The sequence below is a fragment of the Taeniopygia guttata genome, chromosome 5 (genome assembly GCF_048771995.1).
Source record: "Taeniopygia guttata chromosome 5, bTaeGut7.mat, whole genome shotgun sequence".
NCBI lineage: Eukaryota > Metazoa > Chordata > Aves > Passeriformes > Estrildidae > Taeniopygia > Taeniopygia guttata.
The window spans coordinates 33,136,083-33,162,310 of NC_133030.1; the positions used below are offsets into that span (position 1 = coordinate 33,136,083).

At 34.9% G+C, this 26,228-nt stretch overlaps 1 protein-coding gene across 5 annotated transcripts in view; it reads left to right on the forward strand.

Moving 5' to 3' along the window:
- The window catches only part of FSIP1 (fibrous sheath interacting protein 1), a 66,633-nt gene that overhangs the window by 18,960 nt on the left and 21,445 nt on the right, over nucleotides 1–26,228 (forward strand). The window lies entirely within an intron of this gene.

The window sequence follows — 26,228 nt, forward strand, 5'->3', positions numbered from 1 at the left end:
AAATATCTAAGATTGTTGTGACTGACCAAAGATCTATGTAGCCTACCTTTTTCTCTTGGAGGTCGTTATTCAGCAGTAGGCTTACCCTCCACATTAATCAGAGATAGGAAAAATATTGTTCTTGTTATCTTTTATCACCCTCAAAAAGGGATCTCCAGTGCAGATCAAAAGCTTTGTTATTCAGGTGGCAGCATACCCGCAGTGGTATAATCTCAATTACTTATAGCACTGTTGCTGTAGATGCAAAAGTTTCAGCCAGTCAACATAAACAAGGTTTATTCTGGCAATGCTGGATTATACATGAATTATGAGAACAAAGACTTCAGACAAAGAAACAGGGATTGTTTTAGAGGCTGTTAACTTGGGTGTGTGTGACTACAGTAAGGAAGCATATTTAATTCTGATTTATTCACAGTACCAAAACAATAGTAGAACTTCATTTTAATACACTATTATGTTGTATTAAACAGTTAAATAAATAGGGGAAATCTGTGAACTTTAGTATATTGACTAGGTTAATGGCTAATCAGATAAAGCAAGTCTGAATATTGTAATGTTTTTCTAATAATTGACCTTTATATCACATTTTGTCACTACTGACCTTGCTCATGAGGCAAGCACAATCTGAGGAAATGTGTCTGGGGATTGTATGATAGTCTACAGCAGGCCTGGGAAATGCAGTGGGCTGCTGACTCATTCAAAATATTTTGTTTATAAATGGGTCAGTTCCAAAACTTGTTTGGGTTATAGCAGTTTTGTTTGGTATCACATTACATGCAGACTTGCAACATACCACCCATTTTTTCTTGACTAGATTGTGTGTATTTAAAACTCTAAATTGATAGACTGTAATGCCAATTAACGCTGTTTATAAATACAGAACTTCACCTGCACCAATGTGTAGCATTACTGCCTGCTATGTAGCACCTGGCAGGGCATCTTTAGGGGGACACACTGTCTTCTGATCATTCCTGCTCTGTAGCATGACTGAGATCATTGCATGTGGATGTCAAATATGTGAGTAGTAGGTCCTCTGTGACATACTTCAGTTGTCAGTGAAGGTAAAGAAGGGGTCAGGTCTGAATGCAAGTAAGTTTTTCCTTCTAACAGTAAAGTTAAGTATATAGAAAGGATACACTTTCTTGAATGAAAAAGAGCAACCTTAAAAAAAAGAGTGCTTTTTTTTTCTTTTTAATGAAACACACATAATTTTTTTTTTTTTTTTTACTTAAATCAGATAACTTATATGTTGTTTTGTTTTGACCTTGTTTCTATACCAAAGCAATATTTTGGCAAATCTGGTCTCTGCCAAGACACTGCATGATGAAAAACTAAGCTGAAAGCTTGGGCTAAGGAAGAGAGTACATAGACTGCATGTTTCCAGAATAATTTAATGATTTCTGGAAATACTGGTTTTTATTCAATAGGTGGCACTCTTCACTGTATGTCAGAAGTGGAATGCTTAGGCATGGTTCTAGGGGATATTTTCACTGGTAATAAATTTGTCATTTCTACTTTATAAAATGCAGGTTGTGAGAGATTTCCCTCTCACTTGTGGCAAGAGTCCATGTGTGCAGCTTTTAGCATTGTTGCTTTTCTGCTTTCTTTAAAATTGTGTATTTAAAATCCACATTTTTAAAGTTCATGTTGAATTTGAATTTCTGCTTTACTCTTTCCTAAATCACTGTAATTTGCTATGTAAAATTATAAACAAATTCTCTGCTCTGAGGAGGTGATTTGCCAGCAGTAAGAAGTGTTATTTCTGAATGCATGGTTATACTTGATAGTTGTAAAATACAGTATTTTACAAACTTAGTGTCTGAGAGAACTTACGTTAAAATGTATTTTGAGAAGTCCCTTGAACAAAATATTTTTTGTTTTTGCTTCCTAGGTGGAAATTATGAATAGTTTAATAACTAAACTAGAATTTAGCTCTGTGTGTTAGGACATTACTTGCAGTAGGTATAAAGGTAACTCTATTAGTTTTTTCTGGTGTGTATGGTAGAATGCTGTATTTTTTCACAACTGTAAAATGGACTATTTAGATTTTTTTAATGGTAATGACCTTCTCTTAAAGGGAAACGAATACTTAATCATATTTCTGGAGGAGGCTATTTAGTAGGTGCTGGCTTCTAAAATAATAAAATTTATTGATTCTTCCACTACAGTTAACCTCATATATGCTGTAATGGTCTCAGGTAAATCTGGGAGTAAACTCTCAAAAGAAAGCCAGAAGATAAAACTTTAATCTAATCTACATTTGATATAAACACATAGAATCTGCTAAATATTACACTTGAATTAATGAGACTACGGGCTTTGGAATCTGAGTTCCTCCTGAAAAAAGTTGTCTCTAGTGGATTAATATACCAAAGAACGTATTGTATGCATTGTTGAAATGCATTGTGAAATTTCAATCCAACTGAAATGTATCTGTACCGTGGTATCTGGGCCCTTGCTGAATTTCTTTTAAGTTTCAATTTGACCTTAGTTCCCTTGTTCTTCATTTGAAACCATGTCTGACTCTCTCTGCATTCTTTCATCTTTCAGTTTCCTGGAAACCACTGAGTTTATCTTTGTTTTGTGGATTGCATTGTTAACTGCTGCTTCAAAAAAAATACCCAGTTCAGCTGCCAAATGCGTGTTGCTGAGCATTAATGAAAAGAATTTTATATAGAAAGAATAATAAATGTAGTTATTTTTCAATTGTGGCTTTGTCTCCTTGGCCATTTGTGATAATCCAGTGGCACGTTTGATGATGTGTTGAATTTCGTTGTGGCAGACAGTAGGTTTAAATGCACATCAAAGCAAGCTACTATGTAAGATAGCTTCACCTTTGCTGCCTATATCTGTGTTGATTTCTAATGTATTACATTGGAAGCTGATTAATTCCTGCCAACAGTGTACCCACACGTCTTTTTGGATTTTGGTTAAATATATAAAATCAGAAATACTTCAAATGCATATTGAATATATATGCATGTAATTGTGTGTGCACACATATAAGTATAAATGCCAATTACCTCTTGGCACAACCAAGACACTAATATCTACCTGAAAAAGAAAAGGTGTCCTCTTATTTCTAGTAAGTGCTTTTAAAACAGAAGCTAGTTACCCTAGTCTTAAATTTATCAGGTGTCTTTACACCTCTAGGAATCGTTTTTTTCCCCCAAGTTCTTGCAATCATGAGGCCAAATGCATTGTGTGATTATTAATTATTAAGGGTTTCTTAAAAATTAAAAGTAGTATTAGAAAAATATACATTTGGTTATTGAAATAGCTAAAATTTGCAGAAAGGTGAGCAATTGGGAAGGATGATGAAGAACAAAAATAATAAATGTGACAATCATGTCAGGAACTTTGATTACCTGTAGGAGCTTACTCCAAAAAGCATAATTCTTATCTTTTTGATGCAAAATAAAGTATATCTGTGGGGAAATCTCAGGATAAAATTAGTTGTTGTTTGGTCCTGGAGAAGGTCTTACATCACTTACATCATTTGCTGTTCATCAGGGTGATGATGGGGTTTGTTGTTACACATAGTCGTGTTCCAGTTTTAGCTCTGATACTAATTGAGTTCCGTGTACCTGATCCTGAGTCTGTAATAAGCAGCTTCCAGAAAAGAAGAATAATTTCTTCCTGAACTCTGCCGTAGTTCCTTTCTTTCCTTTTAAAGGGAAGAAGAGAGTAACATAAAGCCCTACCACATATCTGGAAAGTAATTTGTCAACCAGACAATACTGTAACATGTTGTTGTATCACAGTCTTTCCAGAAATTAACAACTAATACTTTTGAATGTAGAAACACAGCCATATTTTTAACTATTCTGTACATTGGTAGTCCTTGTAGACTATACAGATAAATAGAAAACATCTTTATTTTAATTCATATGGTATCATGTGGTGTCTGGTTTCTAAATAAGCATGTTTTTGTCCATAAAAGTAGAAATTGTTTAATAAAACATTTTCATAAGACATTGCATCAAATAAAGGGAAAAAGGACAGCCTGTCTAAAGAAAGTTGAAATATGCCACTCTCTATGTTATTTCTTCAAAAAGTATCTACCAGGTGCTAAAGTTGCTTGTCAAGCTATTGTCAAGCTTCAAACAAATCTTGTTTATTCAGGTTTTACAAGACTTCATTCCAATTATGTGATTGTAGAGTTGTTTCAGAGTGAAATGTGGTAGCATTTCCACCTGGGAAAATATCAGTGTGAAAATCTTATTTTCTTCATTTAACAGCTACTACACACTAGAAGAGAGCAATAAGATTAATAGTGGATTGACAAAATGTAAACATTTCACTTCTGATTTAAATAAATTTAATGTGTATTGATTGTTTTCCACTGTACTGTGGATAAGAATGAAGTGGCTGCTTAAAGGATTTGTAAAAAATATTTTTAAACTACATGTTGCATCAAGATTCAATAAAACTAAATAATTTTTATACACATGTTGAAATTTAAAAGCTAAATTATATTTAAATATTGATCACTTAAATCCTTGATGATGCTTCTAGTTTATATGGAAAATAAAGATAATATTGATGTAAAAGACTATTAAGTTGAACTGCATCCATATGATGGTGATAAGTAATATTGCCAGTTGCATCATAAGTGTTATGTGTTGATACTGTATATGAGAAATCATTGCTGGAACTTGATACCTGTAATGGGACCTGTTCTAAATATAATGGATTTCTACGCAAGAATGATCAAGTTTTCTGTCAGTTCAGTGTACTGATCCTCCTTCTACCAAAATGTAATTTCCATTTAAGACAACAACTCTGCTGGTTTACAGCTCTGCTATATGTGGTTTTTGCAATCATAAAATAACAAAGCATCTTTGACTACTCACCCATCTCTAAATTAATGTAGTGCTACTTATAGTCATTGTTTGAACTTCTCCCATTATATGTCTCTAACATGACTTAAATGTAACTGCACTGCTTTCTTAATTTTGTTTATTTATAAATGGCATTTAACTCCATCAAACAGATTATTATTGGAAATGTGCTTTTTCTTAGACAGTGAAAGAGTCCATGAAAACTGACTTGCTTCTGTGCTCCTATGTTACTTAATCAGTGTATCTTTGTCACATTGCTGTCCTCTCTGACCTCAACAGTGTTGTTGTATTTGCCTATTACTTTTTTTCACTATGTCATCAGTTTTTCTGCCTCCTGGCTTCTCTCATAATTTCCAACGTGGGTTTCATATATCTGCTCGTAATGCTCTTTTTCATTCATTCCAATCTCCCCTTTCAACCTGTCATCTTTAGTTCATGGTTGAGATAAATACATGCCTTCAAAGCAGGATGGTGCCCTTTATCCAGTGGTTGTATTTGTAAACAATTGCTCATTGCTCTGCTCATGCCTGAAGCCTTCTGGTTAAAAACAGTCAAGCATATTAAGCAGTGGAGTTTTGGTGTTTTCCAGGTACTTGACTGTGCACATGTACCTTTTATACGGGTATACTTAACAAGTCAACAATTACTTAACAATGAGCTTTTCATTTCTCTTTTCTCTTCCCTGTTTGTACAACATGTGGTTTCTAGCTGTGGTAATATTGAAGTAATGCTTAAAAATTCTTTGGTTAGAAGGTGTTGACAGCATAAAATTTTCATTGTTGAAGTGTGCATGTCCCTCAGAGGCAAGAAGAAGGTATTTAGCTGTTGTCACACATCTCTACTGGTAAATGCAGGACTTCCTTGTGCCTTCCTGTAAGTTAGCACTGTTCTTTAGTCTCCGTAGGAAAGAGGCATTATTTTTGTTGGCCTGCTTGCGCTCTGTACTCTGAGTGAAATAGCCAGGAAAAAGCCCGTTTCTTTGCAAATATTTTGGGGAAGGCTATTTCTGCTTTTCCCTAGGATGTCCCATTCAAAATGAGAAATTAAAAATGATTCCTCCACAGGGCTGCTGTGGAGGAAGCCTTCTGCAACATGTTCTTAGGTGTAATTTATCCTTTGTGGGTGAGTATTAACATCTTAATCTTTTGAAAAGTAGCACATAAGTGCATCTCTCCATCTTATAGTTGGTGGCTGTGTGATTTTGAGTCTGTGATAAATATCAACATAGAAAATTTTGGCTGTAAGTTTATCCTATACTTGTGTGTCTGTATGTCTGCATGTACAAACTCTGTAGTAGAGCTTTGATTTTATTCTTGAGACACTTTAGCTTACTAGGCCAAAATGTAAGTGTAATCATACAACATCTCTAAGAGTGAAAGCACATATAAAGCACATAGCAGATGCACGGGTTGGAGATACTCCTGTAAACGACATCAAACTTTTTGACAGCTACATGGGGTTCCTAGGCCAAAATCTTCTTAAACATCCTAGCAATATGTGACTTCTATAATTATTTTCAATATTGCTGTTGGCATGTTGTTTATTTCAGTTTAAGCTATATAATGTTTTATGTATTTTCACCTATGAAAGGCAGTAATGGTAAACAAAATGTTACTTTCAGTATTATTCCTAAGAATATAAAACTCCCATTGAATTTATAGATAAGAGGGATACTGCAATGAATGTTTTAAAGCAAAGTGATAGCATACTGTGATAAATCTGATAATCACAGGTTTATGACAAAGCTTAGTTGAAAGCTAGAAGTAGTTCCAACAGAATTTTCTTCTAGAAAGAGTTTCCTGTGATGACAACAGCAGTATTTCTAGCATGAATGTAGTAATTTTATTTTCAGAAACAGGGTAATCCAGTTTACAGAGTCAAAATTGGTTGGAGAAAAGATTTGGAAGTTTTTTATCATATATTTAAATCGTCTTAATTATACATCATATTTTTTACTTATGCTGCACAGCACAGGTCAGTATCAAAAAATACTTAGGAGGCTGGGATGTCCTCTTTCCAGAAAATCTGCACTTAAAACATTCCCTCTCATTAGAGCTAAGGGCATATAAACTTTTGATGGAAAAAATAGGTAAATGCTTGACATTCTGCTACTGAGTATTTGTACTGGTTGCCAGTTTGGCAGGGTTAGGCATCTCGTGGCTTGTCTTATGCTTAAGTCTGTTTTTTGATGCTGGACTGAGAATTCCTTTGTTTATGGGCTCTGTTTGCTTCACATGCTCAGAGTATACCAATACACCTAAGCAGCCACAGGTACAAAGTGTTTTATCAGGCATGATCAAAATTATGCCTCTTTTCTTTCAATAACACAACCTGGCTTAGAGCATGCCCACACTTTATTCAACCTAAACAATTTCATCTCCGTAGCTTTATCTGCATTTTGCTTCAGACAAAAATTTCAGACCTAACCCTACATAATTCTTTTTCTAAGATTTTCAGGAGGAAGGATGTCGTCTTTCCCATGATGCTATTACGATATTCATCAAAGAACAAAGTATTCAGGGGCAAGCCGGCATAAATTAGAAGGACAGTATTTCTCTGGCCTGGTGATGGGTGGAATATGGAACACTGGTTGTATCTCTCATGCAAAATGCACAGACAGATTGTTGTGAGGGGACTAGGAACTTCCTTTTTCTGATGACAGTCTCATGGTTGATCTAGATTAATGGTTTCTAGCACCATGATTTTTTTTCCCTAATGCTTTGTTTCAGGGCTGTGATGAAAATTTTTCAGACTTGCCTATGTCTTAGCCATTGAAGCCTCCCTCATAAAAAGGGAAATTAAGCTAAGACTTAGAAATTACTTTCTGGGCATATACTTTTGCAACTATGCACGGCAAATGCAATTGTCATCACACATATTGATTGTGTCCCTGTAAGAAGCATGGCCACATTTAACAGAGTCCTCCAGTTCTTAATGAAGCAGGGCTGTAGGATCATCTCCTTGGATCTTTTTTCTGTTATCTGGTTTGGTTTTGGGTTTGATTTCCCCTCAGAGCAGGGTGCTAATAACATGAAGGGTGTGGGTTCAATCCCTGTACAGGCCATTCACTTCAGATTGGACTTGGTCCTCCTTGTGGGTCCCTTCCAACTCAGAATGTTCTGTGTGTTTCACGTCCTTATTTCTTCATTTTGGCACTGTTCTGCCTAGAGACACTGAGAAGTGTACATTGGTACATAATACTGCATGATAATGACCACTCTTTATATGTTCTATACCTTTAGTTTCAACTATTCAGGTAGTGCCAAAAAAAGAAGTTCCATTATAATAAGTTGACATTGGAAGACAGGACTTTATAAGAAATGCTTCTTAATATGACCCATTTTTATTTCTCTATTCTGCCAGTTATATTTAGGAGTGAATAAATTTATTTTAATTCCTTCTGTAGAAGAGATTTCGCATTTCTAAATTATTCCTTCAAGAGTATTTGCACTATATCTTCATAGGTTCTTTTTTCCCACCTCTTCATTATAAATTAAAGAGTAAATCAATTGTGTAGTTAGTTATATTTACCAAATGCAAAATCCAGTCAAAATTAAACACACCTCCATACTAGTAATCATCTCCCTTTGTATGTGCTCTGTTGCTGCCCTTTTTTTAAGAACACTTCCTTATTCCTTATGTGGTTGTCTTAATTTTCTCACATGCAGAGTACTCCCCATTCCATTCTGGTGCGGCATCCAGTCATTATTCATATCATATAGTCTTTTCTGCCTGGACTATTGATGTCCTTTTTTTAAAACTATATATTTTTCTTTTGATTGCATTTATCGTCCCTAGTGCCTCAATGCAAAATGTAATTACACTGCAATACGTGTTGAACACTAAACAATGTTTGTTGCTAAGAAGAGTAGTTAAATGTTCTGAATGCTTTTTTTTTTTGAGATGTTCATGGAAAAGAAGATTAAAACTGCATAACTGTTTCTACAAACACGAGCATGTGGTTGTAGCAGTCCTTTTTTTCTTCCTAGCTGCTTTTCTTTCTGTAAATCAAAGCCTTCCTTCAAAGAAATATCAAGGAAGAGTGGTGTCTCTCAGCAGGGAGCCTTCATTCTGCAGGAAACAAACATTTTGTGCCTGTCCTCTGCTATTGGCTTAAATGTAGTAGAAGCCTATTAAGAGTGTGCTGGAAACTTCTGCTTTGTGAGGAGCAGTCTACAGAACCTTTTTTTTTGTTGAAGACAAATGTATAATACTTTCTCAGTATAATTGCATATAAATATAACATACTGCTACAATTTTTTTTATTTATTATATATTCAACAGGCACATGTATGTAATTGGGAAAGTAATTAGAGTTGTTTGTGGTTAGAATTTCACTCATATACAGTATTGTGTACTTATTTTTTGTTTAGGATAATTGATTGAGGAAATAAAATCCAATTATAACTACCAAGAAATGTTTTTATTGCTAGTATTTTTAGAGGCAAAGCTAGAAAGCAGTAGTGAGGTGACTTCTAAGTGATAGCAATAACCAGCTAAGAATTTTTAGTTTAGTGAAGGAGCAAAAAAAGGGTGATCTTTTTGGTATTGTATGCAAAGGAAGGCATTGTAACCTATATTTGTGAGAGAAATTTCAAGTATAGTGTGATGATGGCCCTTCTCAGAAAGGTATGTCTGCAACCTGAACTTATATAAAAATAATAATGAACTTGAATTATGTTAATTCAAGAAATGACAGAATTAGTAGCTGTATAGAATGTAGAGAGTATGCATTTATTTGTGGAGAAAGACTAGAAATAGTCATCATGCATACATTATTCAGACTATTTATGAGTGATACAGTTAGACTGTAACCTGTAAATATTATAGGTATGGAGTATGGAGATAAATTAAGGGTGTCTAGTGAATTCATGTCAACAGTTATTATGCAAACAAATGCCTTTCTACCTGAAATGGTACAAAAACGGAATTATCAGCATTTGAAATTACTGTATGAGTAACTTTGATTGGTTTTTCAGTCTCTGTCTCATTACCTAGTGACCTCCACTTACTTTCTAGATTTCTCAAGATGTTACAGTGTATCTCCCTTTTTAATTAATCCACATGTCAAACACTCTTTGATTGGAGAAGTGTGAACACTATCCTGTAACACAAGTTCCAGCCCAGAAATGGCCTTTTAACTTATTTTTGTGTTCTTTATTTTCAATTATATGCACTTCCTTATCTGTCAGTTTGCTTTTTAAGTGTTTAAAGTACAATAGTTTTTGTTATTTTACGAAATTTTTGTACTGTCACTAGGAGTTTCAGGTGCAATATATGTAAGCTAAAAAACTAAAGCATAGTATTGGAAAGAGTAAGTATTGGTAATGTAAGCAGGAAAATCAGCTGCAAATTTAGATTCCTTATGTTAATGACATGTTTTTATTTTCCTAAAAATGAATAAAGACAAATTAGATTAACTCTCTTTCATTGTTGCATGTTAAAGAAAGTGCCTTTTTTTTTTTTCCCTAAATGCAAGTTTTGCTTAATAAGAGGATGATCAAAGTAGGAAAAGTAATATCTGTATCTTGCTTGTTTTGATATCAGGGGTTCATAACAGCATTTAGCTACAGAGTAAAGTGAGAGAATAAATCTTTTAATTAACCTCCGTCATGATGCATCATGCCCTCTTCATTAAATAGATGTAACAGGGAGAAAAGCCAGTTGTTTCTAATAATTTTCTAGTGCTTTTGTGGTTTGTATACTTCAGTGTTCTGAAGGTCGGATAGAACTACCAGACCATAAAATCCAGCCAGCGAGAGATCTGGAGCTAAGAGAGCTCAAGGATTTATTAAGTGATGTGAAACTCTATTGTTTTGTGCATGTGTTACATAATTGCTGTCAGTGCAAGGCTGTTAAAATTCCCTGCTAGTAATAACACGAATACTGTTTTATAGCTTCAAGAGGAGATAAAAGAAGTTTCTTAGTCAGCACTTCAACAATATCACAGCACATGTCAGTTTTATTATTCTGGGGCCTTCAGTTTTGGCAGATGCTCTCCATTCTGGCTGTGGTGTGGTAATTACCATATAAATTAAGCAGTGAAATAAGCTGAGTGCAGCCTTATCCCTGCGGCCTGTTACCAGGTTGCAAGTATCACAGTGTGAAACAGGCATAATTCAGGCTGATTATATTTAGAAGGACACATTTTGAAATCCTGGACCTTTATCCCAATTCGAGTCAATTTTAAAAGTAAATTGAAGCTGTTTAGTTGCTGTGCAAACAGAGGGATCATTCTTTCTCCACAAGGTACTCTCCATAATAGCATTCCAGGAATTAGTTCAATCCATCCTGGTTTGATTCATAGCCACTAATTATATTTCAGCATGCATTCTAATGCTTCAAATTATATGTGTCCCTACTTTAATGAGTTGTAACTAGTCCTTAAATGGGGAGCTTTGCACTTTTCTTTTATATCTAACAAGCTTTACTTTGGATTTTATGGGATTAAGCTACTATGGAAAATCTAGGAAAGTACGCTGAAATTAGTGTATTTGTTTTATTTTGTTTTGTGCTTTCTTCCCCCCACTAATACAATTAATTCTGCTCATTTGGGAAGCTTTGGAAATTGTTAAATCAAGAATCCAAATGCAAATTTCTCAGATGATAGTGGTAAACCAGATAGTTTTCTCCATGTGATAAGTAACTGCATGTGTCAAGACTGGACCAAAAAAAAAAAAAAAAAATAAAGATGATGTGGGTGACTGATGCTTTTTTAAAATCGGAAAAATTTTATTGGAAAATAAAAGCCTCAAAAGAAAAATAGTCTATTGCATAATTTTTTTTTTTCTTTCTGGTATTGCATTACAGAAGTCAAAGCATTTTAGAGAACTGGGTATGTTATGAATGGTGTAGTGGACACAAAAAAAACATGGCCAGGGTTTCAGTGGGCAAGTAGCAAAGCTGATGATGTAACTGCAATCTTTTGATTTAAATTTTTCTTTTAAATTCAGTGTCATGGAAAGAACAAGAGCAGAAACTTGTGCCATCAGTGTTAGGCTACATTTAATTGTCTTTTGCTTTACTGGACTATTTTTTATACATTAAAATGTGAATCCACAAAACTGCTACATTAGAGATAACCTCTGATCTTTTAATAAGATGGAAAGTAAAATTTGTTTACTTTCCATCTCTGAGGGATAATGTGCAAGATGTTTAAGTTATTAAATTGATAAGAAGTATCTTTGCATTCAAAAGATACTGAAATTCCTATCTTCTGAATTTGCAAGTACGAACTTTTGAGAAGTCGCAGAATAGTATGATTGGCTGTAGAGATCTGTTTGGACAGAATAATTTTAATACTGAATGCTGAAGTTACTACTTGGTTTTGATACTCAGATTTTTGAATAAATGCTTTGTTTGGTAAGACCTTCATGAGAGTATTTTTCTATGCTTGACAGATACCATCTGAGAACACAGATAACAGTGGATGAAAACAGTAATTGGTGCTGAGAATATGGGAAGGAAAGAGCTTGGTTAATGAGTAGAGATGTGTTACAGTTAAATTTTGATAAACTGTTGAGCTTGCTTCATAAGCAAATACATACAACAAAACAACTCCAAGCTACTAATTGTATTATACTACATGACTTATTATCTGGATTTTTGCCAGGTAGAAAATGATTAGGCCAAATCTTACTTGTACTTTCACAGTTGACCTCCCAGTAATCCCACAGAGGAGGAAAAAACCCAAAAAAACAAACCCAAAACTCAACCAAAATCCATGGGAAGTAATACTTTGTGCAGAAAAATGTGCTTAAGTGTTGTCAAACTTCATATTGCTTGTTGAAAAGTTTAATTCCACTTCCATCCTTCACTCTTAAAGTTATTAATTCACAGCTTTACTTGTCATTCCAGTACAAAAATACTTTCAAATAAAAGTAAAATGCTTCTTTTATGTAGATATCTAAGACATTGGTAGAACCTGTTATGGTATCTCCACATAGTGGCTTATGTATTTGGATGGAGCTCTTGACTCTTTAGCTTTTTCTTCTCTACTGTCTCTCAGTCTTCCTGTTGGTATTGTTTGTTATTATTTGTAGTGTTTTCCTTTGAGTTTCAAAGTGTATGAGTGGACTAACCATGTTAATGTAGATCACAGCTGTTCCTCTTATGTTTAGTTAGTTTTGAATGTGAAGTTTACTTTTATAAATTCCATTGAGCAGGCAAATAACAGAAAACAAAATGCACTGTGAAGCCAACATATTTTAATGCGCAATTTTTATTGTGATTTATAATTTTCTCTCATTTTTGGAACACAGCATGCAGCAAACACTTTCTAATTCAATTTGTTCTTAATCTTCTGAATTTAAAACTATTTCTGTGGTTTACCTCACAATTTTGTATTTGCAACTATAAACCGCCAGGTGATGTGCAGATTTGCTAACTGAAAATAAATATAAAGTTTAAGTAAGGTTAAATTAAGTCGTGTTGATGCATAGTTTTGGTACAGGATACCAGAACCTCATGTTGAAATATTATTTATGTTTTGGTGAAAGCTAGAGAGAACAGTCAAGTTGTCTTAATTAATCTTCATGTATCACTAAAAGGGAAAAAATGTTGCCTGAAAAAAGCCTACACTCTTCTTCTAAAGGTTTCCAAATGTGATGTAGACAAAAGGAAACAAACTAAACAAGGTAAAGATGGAAATGATTTTCAGGTCTTTGATACAACAGAACTGCTAATGTCCTTAACAGAAGTTTTAGAAGAGTGTAAAAGCTAATAAAGTAATATAGTATAAAAACAATATAACATGCAAGACCAAAAAATCTTGTTTTTGAGGGATTTATGGTATAGCAAGCTAAATTTTGAATTTAGTGATTTTAACAATCTGTCTGGCTTGAACTAGCTAAATATTCTCTGTAGGAGAACATTTAAAGTACAGTCTAATTAATCATTAATACAGTTCTGTGAAATGAATGCCCCCTGCAATGAGTTTGCTCTATCTGCATAGCAGCCAGTTGTCAGCCACAGCTGAAAATTGCAAATGCTTTCTGCTCTGAAGAAAAGCATTCAATTTTGGGATACTTGTTATTGCAAGAAAACACAAGGAAAAAAAATGAAGGTACACTTGATTTGAAGCAAAATTGTATGAATAAACTCAGATTCATTCTTGCATAACTGTCTAGTTAAAAATGCCTGAAGACAATTAACATGTATTTCAGCTTCATGGACTAGTAAGTATTACTTTGGCCCCAAAAAATACAGTCTTCAAATAATTAAACAATAATTAAAAATATGGTCTATTTCTCTTAGTAATGACATTATTATTTTGGAAGCTGGTGGAAGCTTTCAGCCTTTTGAGTTTCTTTTTGTTTAGAAAGGGGATCTCTGCTCAAAATTCTATGTACTGCCAGATGCTTCGCAGAATCCCTGTAAACAGAAGGCAAAGTGGCTTATGCAGATTGCTCTGTTCTGAAGGTTTTAACTGTAGATGCAGTTAGGCAGGTGTCAGTTAAATTCAGAGAGGGAGATTACTTGTATAAGTTAATTTATAAGTCCAATATTAATTTTTTTTCTCTAGGTAACTAAGATTTTTTCGCCCAGAATAATCTGCTAACTCATATTCTATTAGATCACTGCATTTCCTTCAGATAAGATACATTTAAGAACTTAAATCGTTGCAAGACCAATCACCTTGCTATAAGTGGGGTTTTGTGACAAGTAGATCAAACAGTAAAGGTGATTAAGTGTCAAGGATTCCTATTGCATTTCAAAGTGTCTTACTTCAGACATGCTATTGAGTTCTCTTTCGTATCATACATGAAAGACATATAATAATATTTGTAGACATAACCATCTGCTAACTTTTGGTTTCAATTATTTTCTCTCTCCAGAACCAACATAATAGTTCTATTTAAAATATGAGGTCAGTATTTGTGTATTTAGGTGCTTCTATGGTGGTGAAGTTTCATAGATGTTTTAATTATATACTTATATTTACTGTCATGGGGTAAATTGAGGGGCTTTTTCATAATTAGGTGTACATCCTTAAGGTTGTTGAAGTACAAAAAGAAGGATCTAGTTATTTAATATTTTATGATCTTGTTAATCTGTCTTCACTACTTAAATTCATATTATAGAGGTCTGATACTGCAGGTCCTTGCTTGTAATGCAAATTAAAATAAATATCTATAATTTAATGGTGTTTTTAGGGTTTTAGGGTTTTTTTTGTGTTTATTTAGGATGAGGCCGATAATTTGCATTACTGGAAATTATGAAAAGGGCAGGAAAGTTATGTTACTTTTGTACTTATTGTGGCCTATGCCTATGAGATGGTTTAAAAAAATAATTCAGCAAAATGTCTAGACCATTTCAGAGATTTCTTAACACAGCAAAAATGCATGCTTCTAGGATACAAGTGCAGTTTTCTGGTAAGTGGTATACTTTTTTGCATTGTCTTTATGGCAATAACAACTATGAACTGCCTCCAGCTACACAGAAAGGTGGGCAGAAATATTATGATAATACTTATTGTGAAGTTTGACTTCTATGTGATTTTAAAATTATTGTTAGATGAGGTTTATACTTGTGTATTCAGTTGTGTATGCTTGCTTAGGTGCTGTCTTGCCAACTCAGACCATAGAAACCAAGACTAAATTTTGAAAACACTGTGGCATCAGTAAACTCTGCATAGTGCACATAGGCTGTGTGCAGAGTCATTTTCTCATGCAAATTATTCTTTGCATATCTAGTTGCTGCTTTTACCATAGTAACGTGGAGATTTGCTTTCACAATAGGAAAGTGCCCATTGTGTGCACATAATAAAATAGATGCATAACTCTCATCATGTGAAAAGAGGTTTTTGCATGACCAGATGAGACGTTGCAAGGTAGCTGTTACGCCTTGAGATGGCTTGCTGTGAAAAGAGCCAATAAAAAAAGGATAAATAGTCCTTTTTTCCATCTTGGTGGTTTAATTTTAAATTAAGATTTAAGAGTTATATTTGTATTTAATAATTTTGTAGAATTGGTTTTAAAAACGTTTTGTCTCTTTACTGGTCAGGAAACATTAATCTTCTAATATGTAAATAGTATCATTTTTTAAGCAATGGTTCATATGCATGAATTTTGTATAAAGGAATAAAAGTTTTTTGCTATTTTGTATGGTTTGGCTGGATGTGGTTTCTACCTACACTCTTTAAATGTACGATTACTGATCTACTTAAAGACCAACTATTTTCTACTTTTATGGGAAACAGATGGAATGTCTGGAATTCCACTTAGAAAAAGGAATCTGTATCCTGCTGAGTAATAGCAAGATGGTTGTCTTTTTTTCCTAGCTGCAGATGTAAAATTCAATACCCAAAGGTATGCAAAATATTGAAGGTGATTTATAGTTAAGATTTAATATTGCTCCTTACATTACATGGCTATAAGGAGTATATCTGGCTGCAGGATTAATTTCAAGACACATAGCTTAATCTTTTATTGGAGAAATATATTTCGTAAAGGAAAAATAAAAGAAATAGATTTAAGTGTTTAAATTGTTCATATTATTTGTATTTTTTATTTCATGTATTTGTTGCTGTTTGTAAGCATTTGTTACATGCATGTGTACTTCCCATAACTTTACCAACTTTAAATACATGGAGTAACTAAAATTGCAATGCATTGTTGAATGTGTTTTACTTATCTTGATGACAGCAGAAACAGGAGATGCTCAGAAACTTGAAGATATAGCTTTATATATTATTAAACTTCTAAGTACATTATTCTTAAGACTTAAATATCAACCACTTCTGACAACAGTAATGAACCAAAATGTTGCTTCTCTTCCATCAATAACTGTAATGCAGATAAGCATTGCATGTATAATCTTCTTTTATGGGCTGGACATGTATCATTATTTTAAAAATATGATAATTTGCATTTACCCAGAAAATTTCATGGCATTTATTTCATTGATAAAATTTTAAAATTATTTTCTAGTTATCAGCCTTCTTTCTGAGGAAAAGTATTGTAATAAGATGAAGACATTAGAAGTAATATAAAGAACTTCAAACCATTACTCAATTTGAAGGAGATATGTGCGGATAAAATAGCAATTACCCTGTTTCTTTTCTTGTGTGGATTTTGAATAATATGGACTACGTAACTACATTCTTCAGATTTGAAGATTCATAAAGTTTATTTTTTAAATTTAGAAGGAAATCATCAAAAGTAACTTAGAATTTGGATAAGCACAAGAATCTTCAATCTCATTTTTTCTACAACCCTCTGGTTGTTGAATTCACAGTGTTAATCTGTTATGGACCTCTAGTAATTGGAAAAATTTCATATGTCTAGGAAATAGAATTAACAGCTCCTTTTTTTTTCATGTTGGGATAACTAAGTATTGGAACAAACATCCAGAGTAGAAGTGTGGGAGAACAATATTTAAGTTGTGCCAGTTGTATGTTTAAAGTCAAACGCTTCATGCCTCTGAAGAAGTAGCAGTGAGATGGGAGGAAATATGATTTTGGGGACTGGAGATTTTTTGGTGTAATGAAAGCATAGAGCTCATGCTGAAGTAATTGAAATTCAGTCTCCTGATTAGGTTTTATAAATCTCATTTTATAGGGTTAAAATACTTGGTTTCTTCACCTGTTTCTTTGTGTAATTGATAATGATAATTCTATTGGGACTGATTGAATCATTTAGACCCCTATATACAGATCAGAATATGGGTACCTGCCTGTTTACCAGTTTGCCTCCTTTTTCTAATTTGATTTATCCTCTTTTGATTGCTTCCATAGATGTTGGGGTTTGGCTTTTTAGACTGTTTCAAGGAAGTAAGTTTATTTTACTATTTTATTGCTGCCTTTAAACAATGAGTTTATTACCATATCCATAAATTGTGCTCAGTAAATTAATATACTTTAAGTCCAGAAAGAGGATATTTTGTAGGTTCCCTTAAATAAAGGACAAGACTTTTGGAGAGAATGCTGTCATACTGGGGGGGGGGGGGGGGGGGGAGGGGAGAAATCTGAAAACAGTCCACCACATTTTCCTTTAACAAGTTCTCTGTGGCTGAGGACACAGTCTTACTGAACATTTTAGAAGTCATTCTAGGTCCGTGAGGATGTTGTGATGGGAAGTCATCCAAGAAACAATGTGCCATAAAGGAAGAAATAACAAACATATTTATACTACTGTCTCTGCTTCTAAAATATAACTTTATCATGTTAAAAGCACTGTAATACAAGACAGAGTGAAGAGGAATATGAATACATCTCCATCCATTTGTCATATTATTTCTGGTTATATGTAGAGCACACCAGTAACGAGAGGCTCAAAGCATTTATTTGGAAGAGATGAACTGCTAAGGGAATATTCAGCATTCGTACTGTTTTCTGAAAATTTGGGGTTTGCTGTTTGATTTTAGCATGAGTTGCCTTTTTAGTGCAGGGTGTTTTTGTGTGAGCTTTTTTCCCCTAGGTGATTTCAGGTGGTGATGTAGCAGGGCAGTTGATAAGATATTTGGAAGTGTGGCTGATTCATTGCTCTTGATAGAATTTTGAGGCAAATCAACCGTTTTCATGAAGCAGAAAATTGTCTTTTTTCCTTGGTTCTTGTTTCTCAAATTTTGGTTGTGTTCTATCTGCCACATCTACTTCTGTTTGCCTTTTCTGGTATCATAGTCCTTTTCCGTTCTTTTCCTGTTTTCCCCATAATAGAGATGGCCCTTTTTGGGTTGTTATCGAACTGTTATGATCAGTGCAACCCACTCGTCCTTTCATTTCTTACAAAATCTTTCTGTCATTAGTGCTGTCTCATGCTTTGTGTTTTCTCCTTTAGTTTATGTAGCTTTTTTCTTTGACCCCTGTATGTTCCTTCTGTTTTGTGTCTCACACAAGAAATTTCTGATTTCAAAACAGAGACGGGAGTTTAAGAATCCTTTTTAAGATCTTTTTCTTCTTTTGTTGAAGAGAAGAAGGTAGAACAGGAAATTCTTTTCCCTACTCTCTGTTCCTTCTTAGAAGCACTTTTTTCCCCTACTAGGGAAAGTGTGTGAAACTTTTAAATTCAGGAAGCTTTTAGTTGCCATAAGTAAGACTGGATTCAAAACCAGGTGATAGAGATGAATAAACAATGTATGTTAACAGTGCTGTGTTGAATTCTACATCACAATACCTACCCTGATGAGATTCTTTTCTCCATACTGAAATAAGAATTTAAGTAGTGCACAGTGGATCACTGAAAAATGCTTTAAGAAATATTAAAAAAAAGTAAAGCTATTGTTTTGGTATCTTTGTCTGTTTCTTTGTTGTCTAAATTCAAACTGTTTTTAATCCTTCAACCCCTGTTGTTTCTTGCATTATTGCTCTGAATGCACCACACATTGTTATTTCTGCCCAAGTTCCCTTCAATGAGAAAGGGCTGATCCATTGTCGGTTCTAACCTCATATTGTGGGGAAGTGTTGAGAGTGTGAACTACAGAGATATATTTTTGTATTTGGAGTACCACTGTGATTATTAATATAGCTATATTTTTTCTTTTTCTCTTCAGTCTTTATTGCCATGAGCATGTAATTGGGTCTGAATTTGGTATTTGTCCTGAATGCTCGCCTCTCTAGAATATGTGACTCCAGGGGAGGAAAATTCTTCTACTGTGACATCAATTAATGGTATTGTGTTGTATAGTAGGCATGAATGACAGAAATCCAGCCAGTCAGAGGAGGCATGTAACTTCGGGTTCTTTTGTTGTAATATTCAGAGTTGGTTTAAGCTGGATACAAAGCTTTGATTAGTGCATAAAATCCTGTCACTTTGAAAAATTAAACATACTTTAGCTACTGACTGAAGATGGGAGGGGATATGGGTGATTTCTTGAGATTTTACTTAGTCATGAGATTCATAGCTTGGATAATGATTTTTAAAGAATAAGATGAAAATGGTAAGCATTATTTACATAGGTGTTCATAAAGTGTAAAAAGTGTTCTTGTTCAAGTTTGAAGGTGATACCAGATTGGGGAAGGGCAGAGAGGGGGATGCGACTCTCAGCTCAATACACTTGAGAGCAGGGCTACTGTCCAAAGAAACTTCAGCAAGCTGGGGGAATGGGTCAACACAAACTTTATGAAATTCAGCAAGGGTAAAAGCAAAGCTCTTCACCTGGGAAAGAGGAAGTGCCAACAACAGTTCTGGGGACCTACAAGCTGGAAAGCAGTTCCACTGAAAAGTACCTGGGGTTCCTGGTGGATGAGGGGTCTAGCTGCATGGGAGCCAGCAACGTGCCTTGGCAGCAGAGCTGGCCAACAACATCTTTCTCAGTATTTACAGGAGCAGAGGCTCCATATGATTACTTATATTCTGTTGTTTAATATTTATTCTAATTTCCTATCATGTTTTTGTATTTGTAAACAGTGAGCTTATTGTCTGATACCATTTCTATTACTGTTCTTTTGGAAAATTTTTGCTTCATCAACTTTGGGCAAATTTACTTTCTTTTTGAGGCCAAACTTGTATATATGTGAAATGTGTTGCTTCATCTCAACATATTGACTGGAAGCTGGGAATTCTTCTCATGAAATTATTGCCTTTCTCACAGAAATAATTACTATTATTCTAAGTGTCTATATCTTAAATTAAGGGAAAAAGATGTGTTTACATGATGCTAGTCCATTGTGGTGGACATTTTATGTTTTGAAAGGAAAAAGCTTCATGTTTAGATGCTTGTCTGTCTCTTAATAAGTAGTTGCTACAAGACTCTGCCAGTGCTTGTTATAAACATGAAGGATTGTACAGGTATTGAAAATCTGCAGTGGGAATTCTCTAATTATAATCAGCTCCTACTTTATTTAAACTCAAATCAAACTTTGTAGTTGACCAGCTACTGAGTATCAGCCTGGAGCATTTTGAAGGTGGAAACATATCTAGCAAATACAGGACTGGCTTTCCTCACATTACTGCATTTGTATGTTTATCATTGTGTTTTAAATATAAAGATTTACCCCCTCCTTTCAATTTTTAAATAGTGATAATCCCTACTGACCTCTATCTTGCTTAAGCTTAATGCCTGGCACTTTTAAATCACTTTTACTGTCACGATGTTTAAGAAAAAGTCCAAACCAACCAATAAATGTAACCTTTCACTGATGTTAGTAGGGTTATAGCACAGTTGTTTTAATAAAGCACAGTAACAGTTTTGTTGCAGGAAATGTGGGCAAATATCTCTTTCAGCAGAAAATATGGGAAGAATTTAAAGAGAAAGAATATTTGGGCACTTTCGGTGGTAAAAGTAAAACCTATATGCTTAAAGTGCTGAGGGATCTCTCTAGCACAGTTATTAAACTCCCCAGTTCTAGATCTAATTCCTGATGAGGCTGATTGTGCTATAGAACCCCCATATGTCTGTAGGACAGGAGGAAAGTAGGGCTTTTTTATTCAAAAAGCCACCTGAGTTGTGAATTAGAAGTTAATTGGATCTCTCTTATACAAAGTCTGGGATCTGGTTCTGCTTTTATGGCATGCCAGATTGGTGCCCAGCAAGGCTATGAAGCGTGTCATGTTGAGTGTGATCACACATCACATACAGGATGACAAGGGCTCAGACACAGCCAGCAGGGATTTAGTAAAGGCAGGTTCTGCCTGATCCACCTGATCTTTTGTGACTTTTTGTGACCCCATGGTGGATGAGGGAAAGGCTGTGTATGTAGCCTATTTGACTTCAGCAAGGCCTTTGACACTGTCTCCCATGGCCTTCTCCTGGAAAAGCTGGCAGTCCATGGCTTGGACAGGAGCACTCTTTGCTGGGTTAAGAACTGGCTGGACAGTCAGGCCCAGAGACAGTGTTGGTGAACAGTGCTACATCCAGTTGGCAGCCAGTCACCAGTGGGGCACCCTAATGGTCAGTGTTGGGCTGAGACCTGTTTAATATCTTTAGTGATGATCTGAATGAGGGAATTGAGTCTACTGTTAGCAGATTTTCAGATAACACCAAGCTGAGTTAAAGTATTGATTGGAGAATACTAGTTCTCTGCAGAGGAACAGATGGGCTGAGACCAACAGTATGAGGTTCAGTGAAACCAAGTGCCAGGTCCTGCAATAACCCATGCAGTGTTGCAGGCTGGAGGAAGAGTGGCTGGAAGGCTGTCCAGTGGAAAGGAATCTGGGGATGTTGATCAACAGCCGACTGAACATAATCCAGCATGTGCCCAGGTGGCCAAGAAGGCCAGCAGCATTCTGGCCTTTGTCAAAAATAGTGTAGCCAGAAGGAGCAGGGAAGTGATTCTCCCACTTTACTCTGCACTGGTGAGGACACACCTCGAGTGCTGTGTCCGGTTCTGGGCCCTTCAATTCAGCAGGGCCATTGAGGTGCTGGCGGGTGTCCGAGGAAGGGCAGCAAAGAGATGGGGTACTATAAATGGGGTACAACCTTTTCCAAGTCAGGCCAAAGAATTAGAACAGAAAAGCATACACATCAAAAATTTAGAGGAATCTTGAGTTATTGAATGAATTATTAAGGTCTGAAGGGAAAATTAGATGAACCCAAAATGAGCAGATCACCACAGAAGATCAATAAATGTATGCAGACTTTTGTAAGCAGTTAACAAAGCAATCTAGGATTTGGTGGTATGACAAAATGTTTAACTACCCAGATATCCTTTGAGAAAGGTATAATAGAGTAAGTTTAACAAGCATTCACTGGTGACTTTTTTCCTTTTAGCAATGTCATAGTGTTTTGGTTTTTCTTTCTTTAGAAGGAAAATGAAAGCAACTTGCTGGAAAGTTTCTATAGATGTAGTTTTAAATAGTGAGAAACCAGCTAAAAATGGCTAAGTGAAAGGCAACTTGATTGATGTGACAGTGCAATGATGGTACTCAAATGTTTAGTAAAGAAAACAAAATAGAAAAAGTGGATGTCAAGAAGCAGGCTCTGAGAAATAATAGGACTAAACTTCTCAAGGGAATAAGGATTGAAAGGAAAGCTTTTTAAAAGACAACAAACCTCCCCCCCCCCCCCCCCAACTTTCAAACTCATTTTAAAAGTGAAAGGTCAGAAGTGAAGGTAATCCAGTTGCAAAAGAAGGCTTGGAACTAATTTGTTGATTTCAAACACCCTAAGTCATTATATGAAAAGGGAAAATAATCTTGCATTCATAAGGTAATACGGATAAATATAGAAGAAAAATATCACGTTGGAGAGAGAATTTCATAAAGGCTAAGGCTCATAGGCTCTGAAATCAGCAAAGTATGTCAAAGAAATAGACATTGCATGTTAGAAAATCCTTCTACTCTAAGGAGGACCAAACCTGTTTTAAGTCATGCCAGGGACAAAGTTCTTAATTTTTTTATTTTTTTTACATCATGCTTTCCTGTAAATTAAAAAAAAAAATGGTATACAAGTGTTAACCTTACTATTTCTAATATCAGTGAACTAGCATCTCTATCCATAGCAAAAAATCCCCCAAAACGTAAGATAGATTCTCTGTGCAGACTAGGTGTTTTCAAATTACCTGGTTGATAATCAGACTTAAATTACTGCTAGAAGGCATCTCAGAAATATTGTTAGTCAAAATTAAAAATAGCCACATGAGTGGTTACTGAGAGACTGCAAATGGGAAAAAGCACTTATTTTTTCAAAATAAGGAAAAAATAATGAGGATGAAACAGCAAACAGATTAGTTAAGAAAAACAGTATCACAAAAAAGGACTTCCTCTTATGCCAGTATGGCTTTAGATAGAAACAGTAGATTGAAGCTGGGTTCAAATCAATTTCTATGTGCAGGCTAGAAACATTATATGTTCACTGTAGAAAAGTCATTGAAACTTGACTGTAGCAGGATTTATCTTTGGCTAAATTTTATTTTGAATTTTTGTATGACCTGGAAATTGAAATGAACAGTATGCTTATTAATTATTTGGTAGCATGAAATTGACAGATATGTCAGTATCTTAAAAAAATGAGTATTGTATGAAAATGGTCCAAAAATAGTTAGGACACAGTTCATTAAGGTGTAGTGATTAGAAATAACAATGCAAATACGAAGTACAATACCTAGGTGAAAGGTTTCTCAGGTTTATGGCAGATCCTGAACTGCCTGAATCATGTTGCATCATGAACCATCATACTGTGGTGTATAAAAAAAGATATATTTCTGTTCTGTGCCAGTTTGTTAGGTCTCAGTTAGAATCCCATATCCTGTTATGCAAACATTAGTGAAAGAGCAGTGGACTGTTTGGTGAGAGTGAAAAGGAGAACATCAAACCATGTCTAGATGCTTGGATCACAGACCTGATAATAATAATAACTACACCAATATGGAAAGACCAGGGATGGGTAGGAATGAATGAGAGAACTCTTGGGAGGATGTGGTAGCAGTCTTCAAGTATGCACTTCTGCAAAGTGGAATGAAGGAAATGGTTTCTGTAGTGAAAAGTCATAACAGAAATTGTGCTTCATTTGAAGAACAACAATAACAAAAAAAATCCAGATTAGCTATTAAGAAAACAATAAATAGCTTAGTATTTTAAGTAACCTATATCCATCCACTAGCGACGCGAAAAGAGATTAGACAAAAGCCAAATTGGAAGTGGCATGAGAATAGTTAAATATTTCTAGAGGGCTTGGAATAGGAGATTTGCATAGTCTCTTCTAGGTAATTTTTCATGTTTCTTTTCAAAATGTCTAATTTTCTATATAGGCAAGAGGAGATGTCAGGGAATTTCATAAAAGAGCTAGGTGTAGTGGCAGACAGCAGTAATAGGGAAACTTCAGTCCTCAAAAGAATTGATTATTGCAGGACCTAGAGTGGATATGTTGAATAAGACATTATGGGGAGGATGCAGTTTCCCTAGATTATCAATACATCTGTATGTGTGAAATGCTGAATACAAGCTATGTTGTATCTGAAGGCAGTCCAGTAACAGTTATCTGTGAAATGCCTGTAAAACATCCTCAATTAGTAAAGAAGAGAATTGAGATAAGCATTCATTTATGAAAAGAAGGTAGATCAGGAGGTACTGTGTAGTGTAATTTACTTTTTGTTGTATGTTAACAGTGTATATAACATTGCCAAGTAAATATTTTCTTTGATATATTTCATCTTTTATTCCATTTTTAATTCTGTTCATTTGAAAGCATTAAGTATGGATTTGATTCTTCAAGCAGTCGTGAAGCCTCAATAAAAGCTAAAAATGCTTTGCATCTCAGGTTATGGAGCATTATCTTAACCTGAGACCTGAAACTGTTTTCGTAATGTGAACACCTTATTGTTATAGAGTGAATCACTTAGGGAAAAATGGAACTCTGGTACAGAAGAGTATTTCCCCAATCATTAAATCCAATTTTAAATCCAATTGTCAGTCTGCCAAGGCACATCTAGTAAATTTCTCAAATTGTCTAGTAAATTGTCAAAGAAAACTCATGGACTTAGTAATCAGTGAAGCAAACTTCTCATTTTTGTACTAATTGAAAAAGGAGATAGGAAGAAAAGCAAAAGAGAAGTTGATTGAGTATTAATTTATAGTTTCATTAATAAAGTAAGAGTTTTTAGCCAAGATTGAGAAGTCTGAAATAATCTTTGAGCTCTGTTATTCACTTGGATTTCATGATAGGCTATAGCAAGCATCATTTTAGTTTTATTGTGCAGATGTTGGATGTCTAGACTCTCATACTAAAAAACTCTGAAGTTTTTCCCAACTTGCAGTCTGGGGCTTGTTCTTTGTGGTTGAAAAAAGAAACACTGTGAACTGGAGGAGGTCGTGGCTCTTAAGTCATTTGCCTGTATGCTGTGGGAACAGACATGATATTTAGCACAAGTCCAGTAAGTGCTTGGCCAATCTGCTAACCCTAAATCAATATGGGAAAAAAAGTATATTTGAGAGTAGTGATCAGCAAAACTGGCAGAGAGGACTCCTTGTCCCAAGAGGGTGGGGAGATAAAGCAGGAGTATGCAATTTCTGTATGGGTTAATACAATATTAAAAATACAAGTATTGTATCACCCTCTGCCATCTCTCAGTCGACATCAGGAAGATGAGCACGGCAGTGGTGCTAACACTGATAATGGAGCTGTCATTTGAGTGGATTCACCCTGGACTGCACATGCCACGATTTTTCTTCTAACAGCTGTTTTCAAGATAGTTTATGTATGGTTTCACAAACACCAGCTGTCACATTGGATGGCAATCCATGCACATCTTTAGACTCAGACCTTTATATATTTGACAAAGAACAGTTGTGTACTAAAAAGTTCTTGGTAAATGTTTGACTTGACAACAAATTCCAGTGTAAAACACAGATGAATTTAATCCATTCTTTCATGTTTGTCTGTTTTTTTGAACCTTTATATTGTTAGCCAACGTATGAAACCCAGCAATTGGCTTATGATTTTAGCTTTTTTACAACCGTCAAGTAAGTACTGACTTTAGCAAGCTCAGAAAATGACGTTCATGAACAA